Source organism: Colobus angolensis, unplaced genomic scaffold, assembly GCF_000951035.1.
Source record: "Colobus angolensis palliatus isolate OR3802 unplaced genomic scaffold, Cang.pa_1.0 Scaffold91, whole genome shotgun sequence".
NCBI lineage: Eukaryota > Metazoa > Chordata > Mammalia > Primates > Cercopithecidae > Colobus > Colobus angolensis.
In genome coordinates this window covers 6,777,455-6,784,145 of record NW_012123043.1, presented here as the reverse complement: position 1 = coordinate 6,784,145, position 6,691 = coordinate 6,777,455, and the positions used below count along the sequence as shown (strand labels likewise).

General features: G+C 37.4%; 1 pseudogene; it reads left to right on the top strand.

The window, feature by feature from the left end:
• The first annotated feature begins 464 nt into the window (after positions 1 to 464).
• Positions 465 to 758, top strand: LOC105504414 (annotated as a pseudogene).
• Positions 759 to 6,691: the final 5,933 nt, after the last annotated feature.

Sequence of the window (6,691 nt, the reverse complement as noted above, 5' to 3'; positions counted from 1 at the left end):
GGAGACAGAGTGAAACCCTGTCTCAAAAAAAAAAAAAAAAAAAAAGGAAGGAAGGAAAGAAAGAAAGAGAGAGAGAGAAAGAAAGAAGAGAGAGAAAGACTACAAAATATTGTCATATGATGAAACAATCAGAGTTGCAGGAAGAAAAGTATCACAGAGGTGATTCAGGTAATTAACAAAAATATTATGTTGTTTTTCTGGATTTTATCATTTGTGTTCTTGATTTAAAATTTTTAAAAATTTGTTATGATTTCTTTTTTCACTCTAAATGAAAACTTACTTCTGTGCATAATTTTGTACTTATAATTTTAAAATTTATATTTTCACTCTTTTAAACTTTTTTTTAAACAAAAAGAGCCCCCAGATTACATGAGCTTCAGATCCTACAAAGCCTGGCTCCACTCCTGATGACAGATGAATACAAAAACAAGAGAGCAGAGTATGAGTCTGAGGTGGAGGGAGTCATGGCAGGACAAGCATTTAGAAAGTTTCTTCCACTTTTTGACCGAGTATTGGTTGAAAGGAGTGCTGCTGAAACTGTAACCAAAGGAGGCATTATGCTTCCAGAAAAATCTCAAGCAACAGTAGTTGCTGCTGGATCGCATTCTAAAGGAAAGGGTGGAGAGATTCAACCAGTTAGCATTAAAGTTGGATATAAAGTTCTTCTCCCAGAATATGGAGGCACCAAAGTAGTTCTAGATGACAAGGATTATTTCCTATTTAGAGATGGTGACATTCTTGGAAAGTATGCAGACTGAAATAAGTCACTAGTGAAATGGCATCAACGTGAAGCTGCCCATTCCACTGAAGTTCTGAAATCTTTCATCATGTAAATAATTTCCATATTTCTCTTTTATAATAAACTAATGATAACTAATGAAAAAAAACCCCACAACATCAGTTAAGGTAAACTTATTAATCATTTCAATAGAAGTTTGAAAATGCACGATAGTAAAACTCAACGACCTTCACATTAAAACTAGATCTATTTACTATATCTGGCAGTATACTATAGTAGGTATATTTCTGCACATCATGTTGGGGCGGAAAAATAAAAATACAAAGTACAGATATATTCTACCCAGAGTTAATCAAACTACAAAGTTTGAGGGAACAGTGCCCACAAGACTATCCTCACTTCTGATACAAACAACAAACTTGGGGGGTCCAAAAACTGTCTTCTTTGATAATTCACAAGACTCACAGAGCTCACTGAAAAGTATTATGCTCATGGTTACGGTTTCTTACAGAGAAAAGATACAAATGAGAATCAGCCAAGGTGGCTGTGTAAAATGGTGCAGCCACTATAAAAAACACTGTGGTGGTTTCTCAAAAAAATAGAAATAAAACTACCGTGGCAATCCTACTTGAGGTGTATCCAAAATAATTGAAAGCAGGTCTCAAAGAGATACTGCACACCCATGTTCATAGCAGCATTTTTCATACTATTTAAAACATAGAAGCAACCCCAAACGTCCACTGACGGAGGAATGGATAAACACAATGTGGTATACACATACAGTGAAATATTACACAGCCTTAACAAGAAAGGAAATTCTGACATGCTACAAAATGAATGAACCCTGAGGACATTATCCTAAGTGAAATAAGTCAGTCACAGAAAGATAAATGCTGTATATTCTACTTATTTGAGGCACAGTAGTCAAAATCATACAGACAGAAAGTAGAATGGTGTTTGCCAGAGGGTGGAGGGGAAAGAAGAATGGGAAGTTGTTTAATGGGTACAGAGTTTCAATTTTACAAGATGAAAAGAATGATGAAGATGCACATTATAAATATATTTAATACTGCTGAACTGTATACATAAAAATGGTTAAGACAGTACATTCTGTGTTATGTATATCTTATTACAATTAAAGAATTTGGCCAGGCACAGTGGCTCATGCATGTAATCCCAGCACTTTGAGAGGCTGAGGCAGGTGGATCACCTGAAGTTGGGAGTTCGAGACCAGCCTGACCAACATGGAGAAACCCTGTCTCTACTAAAAATACAAAATTAGCCAGGCGTGGTGGTGGGTGCCTGTAATCCTAGCTATTCGGGAGGCTGAGGCAGGAGAATCGCTTGAACCTAGGAGGCGGAGGTTGCGATGAGCCAAGATCACGCCACTGCACTATAGCCTGGGCAACAAGAGTGAAACTCCGTCTCAAAAAAAAAAAAAAATTGAAAAAATACACGATCCCTAGTTAAATTTGAATTTCAGACATACTTATGTTAAAAAATTATTCATTGTTTACTGAAATCTAGATTTAATTGGTGTCCTGTATTTACCTGGCAACCGTAACCCCTCCCACTGAAAATAGTAGCTATACACACAAACACAAACATATACACATATAGCCACATACATACCCACACACATAATCTTCTTAAAGGCATCAGAAGTGACAAGATAAAAAAGAATTATCAAGTGTGATAACTTCGTACTGTGTCAATGAAGAGTGTAATTAACATACTCAGAGATAGGAAAATATGACCAATTCATACAATGAGAAGTGAATGATTTTTTCATACAGACTCACAGACCCATAGAGTTTGTAGCTTCAGTTCTACAACTTCAGTCAAGGGTCAAAGTAAACACAGAATACAAAATCTCACTAGATCTGATCTCAAATAGATTTTCCTGTTCAGTGTATACAAAATGTTTTTTCTTTTTTTTTTTTTTGAGATGGACTCTTGCTCTGTTGCCCAGGCTGGAGCACAGTGGCACGATCTCAGCTCACTGCAACCTCCACCTCCCAGGTTCAAGCGATTCTCCTGCCTCAGCCTCCCAAGTAGCTGGGACTACAGGCGTGCGCCACCATGACCAGCTAATTTTTGTATTTTTAGTAGAGACGGGGTTTCACAGTGTTGGCCAGGATGGTCTCCATCTCTTGACCTCGTGATCCACCTGCCTCGTCCTCCCAAAGTGCTGGGATTATAGGTGTGAGCCACTGGCGCCCAGCCACAAAACGTTTTCTTATTTGACTTGAACTAACAAATAGGCAAAGTTTCACATAAAGAAAAAAGAGTCACAAACCATATTCTGTCATCTCTTAGCTGACAGAGTATATAAACTCCCATCATGTCGACATCCATAACCAAATGTGCAGACCATAAAATCAGAACCCCAGCTGTTGCTATGATCAGTTGAGAACAGCTTGTAAACTGTGTGCAAATCAGAAATAGAACCAAGTTTAACCAAGAACCAAAAACAAAAATAACAACACAGGGTAGGAATAAAGAAAGAGATAGAGGCTAAAGTTATATTTCCACCTGGGATTCACTCCAGAGACCAATAAAATGGTATGCCTGAGCTTAAATATTCCATAAGGCGCACTTCAAGGGTAAAACTCCTTAATTGTTTGAGGTAAGTGTCCATTTGGGCCTTTCAGGTAAGTGTCCATTTGGAACTTCCAGAACAATCAACGTATAATATTTAAAACGTTTAAAATGTCTTTTACACAAGTAATAGAATGAACCCATGTCAAAAATACATTAATTTATTAATGATAGGACCACAAAACTAATAAAAGTGGTTCCAAGAGTATTGGAGGAAGTGTGTATTTATAGACATGTTATTTTTTAAAAGAATGCTGGATTAAGATTGCTAGATTAGATACAAAACTGGTCAATGAGTTCCAGGGCAATAAAACTATAACCTTTGGGGTTATCTTTTCCACTGGACAGAAATCTAAAAGTTAACACTTAACTTCATGGATTTGGGCTGTAACAGATGGTAAATAGTAAAGTCAAATAGTAAAGTCAAACACACATTCTCCTAAAGAAGTCAACAATCCTCGGATGGGACTGTTAAACAGTGCTCTAGTAAGACATTGAAAAGACAGGGAATACCTTCTTTTGCTTATTTCTAAATTTTAAATTCTTTTTTTTTAGATAGAATCTCACTCTATCACCCAGGCTGATGTGCAATAGAGCAATCTCGGCTCACTGCAACCTCCGCCTCCCGGGTTCAAGCAATTCTTCTGCCTCAGCCTCCCAAGTAGCCGGGACTACTGGCACGTGCCACCACGCCCGGGTAATTTTTGTTTTAGTAGAGATGGGGTTTCACCATGTTGGCCAGGCTGGTCTTTAACTCCTGACCTCAGGTGATCCACCCACATCGGCCTCCCAAAGTGCTGGGATTACAGGCATGAGCCACTGCACCTAGCCTTAAAAGTCTTTTCTTTAGAAGAATGTGCTCAACTGATCTTGAGTCCTGCCTCTGTATGCATCTCTCCTATTTGACACTCTACCCTGAGAACTCTAGTTGCCATGGCCTCCCAGTAGTAATCCAGTTCCATCTCTTCAATGCAGGGAGATGTTTAGGTTACACCTAGGTTCCCACTCTCTTCATCCTAGCAACAATTTCAGGCAGTAAGCTGGGCCAGTTGTAGAGCTCTCTTTCTTTCCCATTCATCAGGGTTCACTGTACTCAGCCTAATGTCCAGTATCTTAAAAACCATTGTTTCATATGTTTAGTCTAGTTTTCCAGTTGTTTCAGTCAAAAGGGTAAATCTATTTCCTATTACTTACTTTATCTTGACTTCTTTTTTTTGTTTCATTCATTGCACTAGTTAAATCACTCAGTGTAACGCTGAATAGGTGACAGCAGACATCATTGCCTTCTTCCTGATTGTACAGGGAAAGCATTAAATCTTTCAACATTAAACATGATATCGATGTAGGTTTTTCATAGATAACTAACCTTAATTTGCTGAGAGTTTACTTATGTTTTCTAAGTGTTGAGATCATAGTTGTTTTTTTCTTTTACATGCTGTTAATGTGGAAAGTTGCATTGATTGGCCTAGAGTGAGTTGGGGAATGTTCTGCTCTCTTTAACTTTCAGCAAGACTTTGTGGGGAATTTGTATTTGCTTTTCTTCCTTAAATGTATGGTAGAATATAATAGTAAAGCTTGCTGGGTCTGGTGTTGTCTTTGTGGGGTTTCTAGCTACAAAACCAAATTATTTAAGTTATATAGCCATTGAAGTTAACTATTTCCTCTTGAGTGAATTTTGGTAAGTTTGTCTTTCAAGGTATTTTTTCTAAATTGTCTAATTTATTGGCATAAAATTGCTCATAATATTCCCTTATTGACTCTTAATATACATAGTATCTGTAGTCATGTCACTTCTCTCATGTAATTTGTGTCACCTCTATTTTTCCTGATCAGTCCTGCCAGAGGTTTATCAATTTCATTGATCTTCTAATTAAAAAAAACCCTTTCATTTCTACTGAGTTTCTTTATTACTTTTGTTTTATACCTAATCGATTTCCACTCTCATCTTTTATTATTTCCTTTTTTCCTGCTTACTTTGTTTTATTTGCTTTATTTTTTACTTATTTTTGAGATGGAGTCCTGCTCTGTCGCCCAGGCTGGAGTGCAGTGGCGCAATCTCGGCTCACTGCAAGCTTTGCCTCCCGGGTTCACACCATTCTCCTCCCTCAGCCTCCCTAGTAGCTGGGACTACAGGTGCCTGCCACCGCACCGAGCTAATTTTTTTGTATTTTTAGTAGAGATGGGGTTTCACTGTGGTCTCAGTCTCCTGACCTCGTGATCCGCCCACCTGGGCCTCCCAAAGTGCTGGGGTTACGGGTGTGATTTCTTTGCTCTTTATTTTCTAGTTTCTTAAGGCAGTTTCTTAAGGTAGAAGCTGAGGTCATTGATTTAAGATCTTCCTTCTTTTCAAATGTATGTATTTATGCTACAAATTTCGTTCTGAATCATGCTTTAACTATATCCTACAAATTTTGATATGTGTGCTTTCATTTTTCATTCAGTTCAAAATGAGTCCCAACTTCCCTTTTGGTTTCTTTGTTGATACATGGACTACATAGAAGGATATTATTTCGTTTCCCAATATTTGTTAATTTCCCAGAGATTGGTTATTTCTAACTTTATTGAAGTCACATTTTGAATGATTTTTTTTTTTTTTTTTTTTTGAGACAGAATTTCACTCTTTTTGTTCAGGCTGGAGTGCAATGGTGTGATCTTGGCTCACCGCAACCTCCACCTCCCAGGTTCAAGTGATTACCCTTTCTCAGCCTCCCAAGTAGCTTGGATTACAGGCATGTGCCACCAGGCCCTGCTAATTTTTTTGTATTTAGGTTCACCATGCTGGTCGTGAACTCCTGACCTCAGGTGATCCATCTGCCTTGGCCTCCCAAAGTGCTGGGATTACAGGTGTGCACCACTGTGCCCGGCTATGAGGTCACACTTTGAATGATTTTAATCCCTTTAAACGTATTGATACTTGCTCCCCAGAACTTAGCCTATCTTGATAAAGTCCCTTGTGCACTTGAAAAAAAAGTTTTCTGTTGATGCTGAGTACTGTATAACTTTTATTTTTAAAAAGTTTTATTAAATCCCCTATTTTAAGAAGCATTTTTAATATAATTTATTTTTGCTGCTAGTTACTCTGTAAACATCTGTTACATTAAGTTGGTTGATAATGTGGTTCAAGTCTTTTACATTCTTATTAATTTTCTACTTAGCAATTATTGAGAGGTGCTAAAATCAGACTACAATTGTGAAAATTATCTTTCCTCACAATTCTATCAGGTTTTGCTTTATGTATTTTGAAGCTGTCATTTAAGCAAATGAACATGCAGAATATAAAATAAATCCCATGATGAATTGTAGTACTTTTTCCTTTAAGCAGTAACTGTTTTACCAAAAAAAAAAAAAAAA